The sequence below is a fragment of the Mus caroli genome, unplaced genomic scaffold (genome assembly GCF_978045245.1).
Source record: "Mus caroli unplaced genomic scaffold, Mus_caroli_1 scaffold_4, whole genome shotgun sequence".
In the NCBI taxonomy this organism is placed as follows: domain Eukaryota; kingdom Metazoa; phylum Chordata; class Mammalia; order Rodentia; family Muridae; genus Mus; species Mus caroli.
Genome location: NW_028227259.1, coordinates 19,803,214 through 19,815,185, shown reverse-complemented (window position 1 = coordinate 19,815,185; position 11,972 = coordinate 19,803,214).

Below are 11,972 nucleotides of genomic sequence, written 5' to 3'. Positions count from 1 at the left end.
CAACAAATGGTGCTGGCACAACTGGTTGTTAACATGTAGAAGAATGCGAATCGATCCATTCCTATCTCCTTGTACTAAGGTCAAGTCTAAGTGGATCAAGGAACTTTACATAAAACCAGAGACACTGAAACTTATAGAGGAGAAAGTGGGGAAAAGCCTTGAAGATATGGGCACAGGGGAAAAATTCCTGAATAGAACAGTAATGGCTTGTGCTGTAAGATCGAGAATTGACAAGTGGGACCTCATGAAACTACAAAGCTTCTGCAAGGCTAAAGACACCATCAATAAGACAAAAAAACCACCAACAGATTGGGAAAGGATCTTCACCTATCCTAAATCAGATAAGGGACTAATATCCAATATATATAAAGAACTCAAGAAGGTGGACTCCAGAAAGTCAAATAACCCCATTAAAAAATGGGGCTCAGAACTGAACAAAGAATTCTCACCTGAGGAATACCGAATGGCAGAGAAGCACCTGAAAAAATGTTCAACATCCTTAATCATCAGGGAAATGCAAATCAAAACAACCCTGAGATTCCACCTCACACCAGTCAGAATGGCTAAGATCAAAAATTCAGGTGACAGGAGATGCTGGAGAGGATGTGGAGAAAGAGGAACACTCCTCCATTGTTGGTGGGATTGCAAGCTTGTACAACCACTTTGGAAATCAGTCTGGCGGTTCCTCAGAAAATTGGACATAGTACTACCGGAGGATCCAGCAATACCTCTCCTGGGCATATATCCAGAAGATGTCCCAACCGGTAAAAAGGACACATGCTCCACTATGTTCATAGCAGCCCTATTTATAATAGCCAGAAGCTGGAAAGAACCCAGATGTCCCTCAACAGAGGAATGGATACAGAAATTATGGTACATTTCCACAATGGAGTACTACTCAGCTATTAAAAAGAATGAATTTATGAAATTCCTAGCCAAATGGATGGACCTGGAGGGCATCATCTTGAGTGAAGTAACACAATCACAAAAGAACTCACACAATATGTATTCATTGATAAGTGGATATTAGCCCAAAACTTAGGATACCCAAGATATAAGATACAATTTGATAAACGCATGAAACTCAAGAAGAATGAAGACCAAAGTGTGGACACTGTGCACCTTCTTAGAATTGGGAACAAAACACCCAGGGAAGGAGTTACAGAGACAAAGTTCGTAGCTGTGATGAAAGGATGGACCATTTAGAGACTGCTGTATCCAGGGATCCGTCCCATAATCAGCTTCTAAACGCTGACACCATTGCATACACTAGCAAGATTTTGCTGAAAGGACCCAAATATAGCTGTCTCTTGTGAGACGATGCCGGGGCCTAGCAAACACAGGAGTGGATGTTCACAGTCAGCTATTGGATGTATCACAGGGCTCCCAATGTAGAAGCTAGAGAAAGTACCCAAGGAGCTAAAGGGATCTGCAACCCTATTGTTGGAACAACATGATGTACTAACCAGAACCCTGGAGCTCTTGTCTCTAGCTGCATATGTATCGAAAGATGGCCTAGTCGGCCATCAATGGAAAGAGAGGCCCATTGGACTTGCAAACTTTATATGCCCCAATATAGGGGAATGCCAGGGCCAAAAGAATGGGAATGGGTGGGTAGGGAAGTGGGGGGCACTATGGGGGACTTTTGGGATAGTATTGGAAATGTAATTGAGGAAAATATGTAATAAAAAAAATTAAAAAAAAAAAAAAAAGAAACTTTGGAGTTAGCTATACTCTAGACCAGCAGAATCTGAAAGGTGTTCATGGAACTGTCCCGCAAACAGCTGCAGAATAAATTTTTCATCAGCATATGGGACATTTTCCAGAGTATTTCTTATATCATGCAGCAAAAAAAAAAAAAAAAAAAAAAAAAATCTCAATATACTTTAATGAAATAAGAACAGTTATCTTTTCTGACAACAATGAAACACAACTGGAAATCAACAAAGGAAACCATAGAACGTATGTGTGGAGAGAGATCTCACAATGCTCTATGGAATGAAAAACATATTTTAAAATTATTCAACCAATTTCCAATAGGGAAAGACACACAACAACCCAAAACGTATAAACTGAAGCAGCTTTAAATGGGGCACATTGGGGCTGTGGATGCCCCTCAGTGGTGAAAGAACTCACATTGAGTCCCTGACCCAGTGCCAAACTCTGCAGAATGTGTGAGAAGAGGGGTAATAATAATGAACACTATCCCACAATGCAACCCAACAATGCACATCCAGAACTGGGAAACAAGAAGACACAAAGTAGAGCAAAGCAAAGACCAGAGAATAAGCAAAAGACACAAAAAGAACACAGCTTCCTCAAATACAACAAAGAGCTGATGAATATATATTCTATATTATTATAACAATATATTATTATTTATTATATAGTATAATTTATTATTATATAATGTATTGTTATATTTTATATACCATGTATTTTATATATCAAATAACATATGATACATGACATGTAATGTATCATATATGATTATATATTATATACTATGTATATCATATAGATCACACTATATATAATATTATACATTATGATATAATGTGTCATATATGGTATCATATATACTATAATATATCATGTATTTTATATCATATATCATATATATTAGAGTAGTTGGGAATGAAGGAGGAAAGATAAAGATTTGTTGAGATGTTGCTGTGACTAACAGAGCTAAGGTTCTCCAGAGAAAGAACTTGTTTACATGGACACAGGTATTTAAGGCATTTTCCTGTGACAGCTCTCCTTGGTTGTCAAATACATTTTGGAATTAACTAAAAAGTCAAGTCACTAGGCACACTTATAGGAGATTTTTAGCTAATTGGATCATGAGGTAGAAAGACTTACCTTAAATTTGGAAAACTCAAAGTGGGAAGACATTCTCTAAATCTGGGCCACATCTCATGGTAGCCTATATAAGAAGACAAGGAAGAAAAAAACCTTCTGCTCTTTGCCTGCTTGCCCTTGCTCTTGCTTCACTGATATTAGGGATTGCTTCTTCAGGATTCCAGAGTATAGTGAACACCAGCTGAGACATCCAGCCTTGTTGACTGAACAACTACTGTATTCTTGGACTTTCTATTGGGAGAAAGCCATTGTTGGACTAGCTAGACCATGGCCTGTAAGCCACTCTAATAAACCCATTTTTCTGAATACATATTTGGATCCATTCTATAAGTTTTGTTTATCTAAAGAACCCTGACTGATATAGGTCCTCAGGATACTCACTAAATACAGGTGGCTGCAGTGTGTACCATCTAGTGAGTATATTCTTTTTCTAGCCTGGGCTTGATTTCTCTTGTTCCATCTCAAAAATTATCCAGTGGTGCACAGCTATGAACAATGATGGCCTTCTATTTGACTCACCAGCATCAATCAGCTTCGGAATTCCAGCCAAGTTGTGCTTCAACCTGTTCTGATATACAAAACAGCCATTTGTCTTCAGATCCCATAACAAGTCCTTTTATGAAAAATCCAGTTTTGCTTACTCAGCTCAGAACCCTGGTGCTCCAGGTTTGCAGACCTTTGAAAGGGAGGATCACTTTACAGCACTGTGCTGCTGAGCTTGGCAACCCCTGGACATACAGCAAAGGGGCAGTAAGTACCAAACTCTGGTCCTATTTGTCTCTGACCTTGTGTCAGGTTTTCTGGAAATTAATGCAAGACAGAGCAACAGTATTCTTACCTAAAGCATTAAAATTCTTCCTACATACATACATACACACACACACACACACACACACACACACACACACACACACACACACACACAAATAGGAGAGGGGGAGGGGAGACAGACAGACAGACACCACACACACACAGGAGAGGGGGGAGACAGACAGACAGACAGACACCGCACACACACAGGAGGGGGATGGGAGACAGACAGACAGACAACACACACACAGACACACACACACACAGACAGAGGCAGGCAGGCAGACAGGTAAACAGACAGTGACAGAAAGACACAGAGACACAGAGACACAGAGAGACATAGAGACAGCTCCTCAAAAACAAGTTAGAAAGGGTGGGAATGGAAAGAACGAAGAAGGAGGATATGAGGAGCACTTGAAGGAACATTTGAAGATCAAGACCTTGACCCATGGCTAGAGTGTGCTGAGCAAGGCATATGGCATGAGAAGCCCTGATACATGAACAGGGACCATCTTCACCCTGCAAGCCCCACCTGACAATATGGCAACTAGAGTTATTTTCAACTGAAGGCAAGATCCCAAGCTGTGATGACGATCCCTGCTCTCTAAACCAGAGCCCCTTCCTATGGGAAGAAACCAAAGTCCTGTGAAGTTGCTATGTGACTTGATCCTACAAAGTCCTTGGTACTCAGCCAGCATCACATGCCAGCCACGTGGACAGGCCTGTCACGTACTCAGGAAGCTGCAGCCTCAGTTGGTGTCTGCCCACAGGTTTCTGAGACAAGAACTGAGCCCAGTCAGTCCGTAGAATGACAAGTGATCAGAAACACTAAGCGTTTCAAGCCATTGAGTAACCAGAATCAATAAGGTTCTGTGTGCCATATAACTCAATGTTCCTGGTCATCAAAAGACTATAGGATCCTGGCAGGTGGATGTCATGCATTGTGCCTGATAGTTCGACCAATGCTGTACACACCGAAAGTCCTCTGTACAAATATTTGTTGAATGAAACAAAATGGCATGCTTTTCTGGGAGGAGAAAAGGCAATTTGCCAAATGATTGTCTTGGGACACTTCCACAATGGCATTACTATGTCCCACTTGGAATGTCAAACACTAAGGTGAAAGACCTCTCTCTGTCCTTGGAGAAATTAGGATAGCAAAGAGAAACCTCTGCTCAGGGACAAAGATAAATGATGAAATGTTTTTGCCCAGACTCTTTCAAAAGAGCCAGTGTGGAGCACAAGTGACCTTTGAGTTGAAACCTGAGAGCTTTCCTCTTTCTCTGTGAGCAGCCAGATTTCAATATTTCCCTCTCATTGATTGCTGCTTGGTGGCAGAGGAGACCTAGGCTCTACAGTCAGAGAAGCCCAAGTTTCTGTTTAGAACATCAGTTTTTTGGCTTGTGATTCCTTGGACAAGTTACTTATTTCTCAAGGGCCCTATTTATAATAATAGTAATAATAATAATTTCTTTCACCAGTTGCTTTACTGAATTGCTTAGGTACTAAATATAATAAAAGCACTTAGGGCGATGATCCATTACGTAGAACACAGCAAAAATAAATGTCAACTGCCTTTTAGTCCACAGTTTTCTTGATCTTCATAAATACTGTTGTCTTGGATGAAAGCAAGATTTTATTTGGTATTGATTGACTTAGCAATTATTTTAGATGCTTTCTAGAGTGCAAGTTGGGTGCACCCTAAAAGAGAAGGAGCTCTCATCTAAAGACATAGTGGTGTGTTGGTGTCATGATGCAAGCCTGTGGGGAGAAGGAGAATGCCGAGAAGAGACATCACATCTGGGCGTGCTTGGAGGGTTGTGAAGCTTCCCAGGTAACCAAGCTACTCTTCAGAAGGCGACGGGATAAATTGATTATGTACATCCACTCAGTGGGATAAGGAGCACTGTAAAGAAATGAGTTGTAGAAAAATAAGGGGGAGACCAAAATGCAAACCAAGAGAAAGAAGCCAGCCTGAGACAGTGCACACAGTAGGTTTCTCATATATAACAACCTGGGTAAGGCAAAGCCATGCACGTTGTAAGACCACAGGAGTCCATGTATGAACAGGAAGGGAAGCTGGATAGAAAAAGCATCTAAGATTTCTTTAAGGCAATGAAACTATTCTATAAGAAACTGTAGTAGTAGCTAGATGTCATTGTAGGCTTGCTCAGATTCACAGAACGTACAATACCAAGAATGATCCCTACAAAATCATCACAGCCAATGCACCAGAATCCTCCCCTCACCTAACGTCTGTGCCACCCTCCAAGCAGAACCATTCTTCTTTGAAACAGTTGATGAATGACTTCATGGATTAACCATCTCAATACTCACACCATTTCTTTTTCTTTCTTTTTTTTTTTTTTTTTTTTTTTTTTTTTTTTTTTTTTTTTTTGGTTTTTCGAGACAGGATTTCTCTGTATAGCCCTGGCTGTCCTGGAACTCATTTTGTAGACCAGGCTGGCCTCGAACTCAGAAATCCACCTGCCTCTGCCTCCTGAGTGCTGGGATTAAAGGCGTGCGCCACCACGCCCGGCTCACACCAATTCTTAAATGAATGTAACCTGTTCCTTGCGGGCTGAGAATAACAACAATCACTCAAGTCAAATAGCTTTGACCATAGCAGGAAATCTGTATCCAAATAATCGTGCCTACAATTCATTCCTTGGCGCAGCAGAACTGTCAACTCTTAGCTTAGCTACTATGAAGGTAAAAATGCCTTGGTGATATGAGAGACATTGAAGTACAGCCTTACTACAATGAACTCCAATGTCCAAAAATTGTTCTTATTTTGTGTTTGTACCACAGTAAGAGCCAAAATTTTAAGCTCTACTGAAAATAAAACAAACAAACAAACAAAAAGACTCTATCTATTTATGTTCATTGAAAAAACTAATAGTGTTATATTATTTTGAAATATCATACTGTTAATATAGTTGGAGTTATTTAAAATTTATATTGAGAAAAACATATGTATTTTCAGTATTGCTGCAGACAAGCATCTACATAAGACTTCAATTGATTGTTGTTTTATATCAAACAACTTTTATAATACTCATTTTTATTGTTAAAATATTTTATAAAATTTAAAGAATATGATAAAAAATGAAAGGTATTGTAGGTTTTGAAGGGGGTGTCTCTGGGAGGAGTTGGGGTATAAAAGGGAAAGAAGAATATGATGTAAGTCTATTTACTCAAGACATGTTTTTAAATGTTAACAAATTCAGATAAATTGAAAGTATGTATCTTTTCTCATCATAATGCAATAAAGACAGCACTTTTAACAAATGGTGCTGGCACAACTGGCGGTTAACATGTAGAAGAATGTGAATTGATCCATTCCTATCTCCTTGTACTAAGGTCAAATCTAAGTAGATCAAGGAACTCCACATAAAAACAGAGACAGTGAAACTTATAGAGGAGAAAGTGGGGGAAAGCCTCGAAGATATGGGCACAGGGGGAAAATTCCTGAATAGAACAGCAATGGCTTGTGATATAAGATCAAGAGTTGACAAATGGGACCTCATAAAATTGCAAAGCTTCTGTAAGGCAAAAGACTCCGTCAATAAGACAAAAAGACCACCAACAGATTGAGAAAGGATCTTTACCTATCCTAAATCAGATAGGGGACTAATATCCAATATATATAAAGAACTCAAGAAGGTGGAATCCAGAAAGTCAAATAACCCCATTAAAAAATGGGGTGCAGAGCTTAACAAAGAACTCTCACCTGAGGAATACCGAATGGCTGAGAAGCACTTGAAAAAATGTTCAGCATCCTTAATCATCAGGGAAATGCAAATCAAAACAACCCTGAGATTCCACCTCATACCAGTCAGAATGGCTAAGATCAAAAATTCAGGTGACAGCAGATGCTGGTGAGGATGTGGAGAAAGAGGAACACTCCTCCATTGTTGGTGGGATTGCAAGCTTGTACAACCACTCTGGAAATCAGTCTGTCGGTTCCTCAAAAAATTGGACATAATACTACCGGAGGATCCCTCAATATCTCTCCTGGGCATATATCCAGAAGATGTTCCAACTGGTAAGAAGGACACATGCTCCACTGTGCTCATAGCAGCCTTATTTATAATAGCCAGAAGCTGGAAAGAACCCAGATGTCCCCCAACAGAGGAATGGATACAGAAAATGTGTTACATTTACACAATGGAGTACTACTCAGCTATTAAAAAGAATGAATTTATGAAATTCCTAGGCAAATGGATGGACCTGGAGGGCATCATCCTGAGTGAGGTAACCCAATCACAAAAGAACTCACATGATATGTACTCACTGATAAGTGGATATTAGCCCAGATACTTAGAATACCCAAGATATAAGATACAATTTGTGGGAGTACTACTCAGCTATTAAAAAGAATGAATTTATGAAATTCCTAGGCAAATGGTTGGACCTGGAGGGCATCATCCTGAGTGAGGTAACACAATCACAAAAGAACTCAAATGATATGTACTGACTGATAAGTGGATATTAGCCCAGAAACTTAATATAGCGAGATATAAGATACAATTTTCAAAACACATGAAACTGAAGAAGAAAGAAGACCAAAGTGTGGACACTTTGCCCCTTCTTAGAATTGGAAACAATCACCCATGGAAGGAGTTACAGAGACAAAGTTTGGAGCTGAGACAAAAGAATGGACCATCTAGAGACTGCCATATCCAGGGATCCATCCCATAATTAGCCTCCAAACAATGACAGCATTGCATACACTAGCAAGTGTTTGCTGCAAGGACCCTGATATAGCTGTGTCTTGTGAGACTAGGCCGGGGCCTAGCAAACACAGTAGTGGATGCTCACAGTCAGCTATTGGATGGATCACAGGGCCCCCAATGGAGGAGCTAGAGAAAGTATCCAAGGAGCTAAAGAGATCTGCAACCTTGTAGGTGCAACATTATGAACTAACCAGTACCCCGGAGCTCTTGACTCTAGCTGCATATGTATCAAAAGATGGCCTAGTCGGCCATCACTGGAAAGAGAGGCCCTTTGGACATGCAAACTTTATATGCCCCAGTACAGGGGAATGCCAGGGCCAAAAAAATGGGAATGGGTGGGTAGGGAAGTGGGGGTGAGGGTGTGGGGGACTTTTGGGATAGCATTGGAAATGTAATTGAGGAAAATATGTAATAATATATATATATATATATATATATATATATATATATATATATATATAAGATACAATTTGTGAAACTCATGAAACTCAAGAAGAAGGAAGACCAAAATGTGGACACTTTGCTCCTAGAATTGGAAACAAAACACCCATGGAAGGAGTTACAGAGACAAAGATTGGAGCTGAGACAAAAGGACGGACCATCTAAAGACTGCCATATTCGGGGATCCATCCCATAATCAGCTTCCAAATGCTGACACCATTGCATACACTAGCAAGATTTTGCTGAAAGGACCCAGATATAGCTGTCTCTTGTGAGACTATGCCGGGGCCTAGCAAACACAGAAGTGGATGCTCACAGTCAGCTATTGGATGGATCACAGGGCCCCCAATGGTGGAACTAGAGAAAGTAACCAAGGAGCTAAAGGGATCTGCAACCCTATAGTTGGAACAACAATATGAACTAATCAGTACCCCCCGGAGCTCGTGTCTCTAGCTGCATATGAATCAGAAGATGGCCTAGTCGGCCATCAGTGGAAAGAGAGGCCCATTGGTCGTGCAAACTTTATATGCCTTAGTACAGGGGAACGCCAGGGCCAAGAAGTGGGAGTGGGTGTGGGAGGGTGTGGGGGACTTTTGGGATAGCATTGGAAATGTAAATGAAGAAAATACCTAATAAAAAAATAAAACAAAAAAAATGCAATAAAACTTAAGCCAAAAAACAAATCCTTCCTGAAAAAGTACTGTAAAGTATAGACTGAAGATGGTTAGGGTGTATCCGTATCTGTGTGCTAGTTGTAACAAATGTTCCTCTCTGGTGGGGAAATTTTAAAGATTTGTATATTATTATCATTTATTGTTGTTCTTGTTAATTTTCTCATGGGAGGTAAGCATGCCACAGCACTAGTGTGGGGATCAGAAGACAACTTTCCAGAGAGTTTATAGGAAAGCTGTGTGGTTTGAATTCAATTTTGCTTTATAAATCTAAAACTACTCTTAAAAATATCATAGCATACGAAACAGGTCATAAACAAAAAAGCTTCATGGAGAACTAAGTTCATATTTGTCAGATAGACAGTGGAGGGGTGGGCAGGGGAGGAGGGGGACATGGAAGTTGGAGGGAGCACAACTCCTTCTCTTTAGTTGGGAGCTTGGAAATGAACGACAATTGTCTGTCTTAGGACTATTCTATTGCTATATTTAGGCCACTTGACAGTGCTGGCATCCTTGTTCAGAGTTTGAGTATGAAAATGTTTGCATTCCTGGAAGAACTCATTGTAACTCCTCAACTATGTGATATGCAAAACATCCTGTTTAGAGGAAGGAAGGGCCTGAGAGGAGTGGGGGAGGGGGACAAGTGGGGGTTTAGGGGGAACATGATTAGACTGCAATGTGTACTAGCTTCAGAAATGTCCTTATAAATTCAGTACTGTGTACAGTGTGTGTGTATGTATGTGTATATATATATATATATATATATATATATATATATATATATATATATATATCACATGAATTGTAGGAGACACACCCTCAGCCTGATCTCTGGGGGTTGGATCACATTTTTGTTAGGCACAGGTTCAATGTAAGCATGACTGGGAAAAAATCTTGGTCAGCATGGGCAATGACCCATTACTTCCACTCTTTATAGTTTAAACAGATGACTCAGGCACAACTCACCCATGGATTTTTCCATGTTGTTTTGAGAAAGTACCAGTTTCAACCAAGCTGTGGATGATACTACCTGCGTGTCTGAAAATCCCAGTAACTGCAATATTCAACCACATTAGGCTAAAACATTTAGTGTCAGGGAGCCCAGATTTCTGAACAGAGACACAGCCTGGAGAGACAGGCCTAATGGTGGAGATGCGTGTGTGTGTGTGTGTGTGTGTGTGTGTGTGTGTGTGTTGCACACATGCCAAAGCACACATGTGGAGATCAGAGTTCTCTCCTTCCACCTTGTGAGTTCTGGGGACTGAACTCGGATGGTCAGGCTGACTGATATCCCAGGCCAGACAAGCAAACGTTAAAGATTTCCTCTGTAGGAATACAGAAAGGAGTGTTGAAATGTGTGAGGGGCTAAACACAACGCACCGATGTTCTTCATCAGTTTCTATTCATGAATTAGTCTTTTGCATAATCTTAATTCTGAGACCATTAAAACCTTTATGGGGGAGGGGGAACACTGGGAGTTGATACCAGGGTCTCCATATGGTAGACAAGGGATCTACCATAGAGCTACTTCCCCATTCCACAGCATACACCAGCTGATATGAGCCCCCCTCACCCCCACCCTAGACACATACACAGCAGAGGACTGCCTGGTCTGGCATCAGTGAGAGAAGATGCACCTAACCCTTGAAAAACTTGAGGCTCCAGGGAGTGGAGCAGTCTGGTGGGGTGGAGGTAGAGGTGGGTTAAGGACATTCTCTTAGAGACTAGGGGGCTGTGTGTGAGGAGAGAGAAGGAGGTATGGGATGGGGAGATGGGGAGTGATGGGGGTAGGTGGAAAGAGCTTGGTTCATAAACTTATACTATGTATTCACACATGATGAACTAATTCTGAAACATTTCAATTCAGAATAACTGCTATACTTATCATTTAACTATCCATTCTTGTGACTAAACAAACTGCATACAGGCTGAGTTTCCATTTAGGTTTACTGTGTTTTCAAAAAAAAAAAAAAAAAAAAAAGGATGTTGTATAAATGCCTCGTGTACTCATTCTGAAAATAACCTCAGCTCTGGAGCTTGAAAAGTCTGTGCACACATCTGCAGTGTTAGTTCGTATTTGTGCATTCCTTGGAGCACATTAGTCTGTTTTGAAAATTGGTGGCTTTTCCTAATCTCATAATCTCATAGTTTTATTAATGTTGATATGCATTGTGGAGGTTAAATTAGAAATGAAAGTCTAACATTATTTGAATAATGGTATATAATTAACTATCAACATTATATTCTTTCTGTATTCTTCTATTTAAATCAAAGGCACACTGTTCAATCATGTAGTTTTCTATAGTTTTCTATATATGAGAATACCATAAGCATAAAAAATAAATAAAAATTTACTTGAAAAAATTTTATGTTGAGACTATAACTAAATTGCCTAGTTATGAACTTGCAGTTCATCTCCTTCAGAAGCTGGGACTCCAGGCATGCTAGT